This window comes from Talpa occidentalis, unplaced genomic scaffold (genome assembly GCF_014898055.3).
Source record: "Talpa occidentalis isolate TD23 unplaced genomic scaffold, MPIMG_talOcc4v2.1 talOcc4.4, whole genome shotgun sequence".
Taxonomy (NCBI): Eukaryota; Metazoa; Chordata; class Mammalia; order Eulipotyphla; family Talpidae; genus Talpa; species Talpa occidentalis.
The window spans coordinates 40871394-40872381 of record NW_023604295.1 but is presented as its reverse complement, the minus strand read 5'-3'; the positions used below and the strand labels follow the sequence as shown (position 1 = coordinate 40872381).

General features: G+C 47.5%; 1 pseudogene; it reads right to left on the bottom strand.

Annotated features, from left to right (window-relative positions):
• Nucleotides 1-279: 279 nt before the first annotated feature.
• Nucleotides 280-988, bottom strand: LOC119258094 (40S ribosomal protein S13-like; annotated as a pseudogene).

Genomic DNA, 988 nt, shown 5'->3' with positions numbered 1-988 from the left:
TTGTATTCACACAGAGATGCCACACAGACTGGGAGGTGGCCTTGCTGGAGGGGCTATGGCCTATCCTAAGAGAATGGAATTGTCCTTAGCAAGCCTCTCCCTCCTTATGAGGGTGAAAAAAGGGTAATTCTGCCACACTGCGCTGCAAATAGAAGGTGTTAGCAGGGTTTGTGTGCATTAACTAAGTTGTTTATCTATCTCCTTACCCACCCACCCACCCTCCCACTTACCTACCTACCCACCTACCTATGATTTTATTACTTTAATACATAGATAAATTTATGCCACCAGGGCAGATACTGTGGATGGTTCCTGTTTCAATGAGGGGGCGGTGATGGAAGGATTTGTTTGGTCTTATAATAGTGAGCCAACCCGTGACTGTAGCTTTCAGTGAGAATCAGATGGAATTTAGCATCCTTAATCTTTTCTGGTTCTAAACGGAAAGATGCCTTTGAACAGCTAGTGCTTTCTTAATTAAATGGTAGAGATTTTCAAGAAGTCCAGCCCTTTGGACTTAGGTATCCTCAAGAGTTGATTGTCCGTCACAAAACGTACTTGTGCGATGCCATGTGAGTCTCTCAGGACCACACTCATTGGGGAAGGAGTAGCCCTTCTTGGCCAGTTCGTAGATCCGCTCTTTCAGGTGGTTAGATATCCATTCAGCCAGGTGTGGGTGCTGTGGTGATTCGCTCAGGCCTTTCCTGGGAGCATGCACCCCACCCAGGATGGGAAGGACAGGCAGAGAAAAAAGGCCTACGTTGTTCCTTTAGCAAAGTTTCAGGTGACACTGATGAGGAGCCAGACAGTTACAGTCTGAGAGCTTGGTGAGGAGTCATTCCTCAGCTATGACTCATGGGTGATTTTGCTGCTTCCAGGGCTTCAGGGGGTTTTACATCAGGCCCATTTGCCTGACCTAAGCAAGGCCAGAGCTTTGATACCTGCGTGTACTAGGGAGACTCTTCCTCAACTTGAACCTGGATCCTGCCAT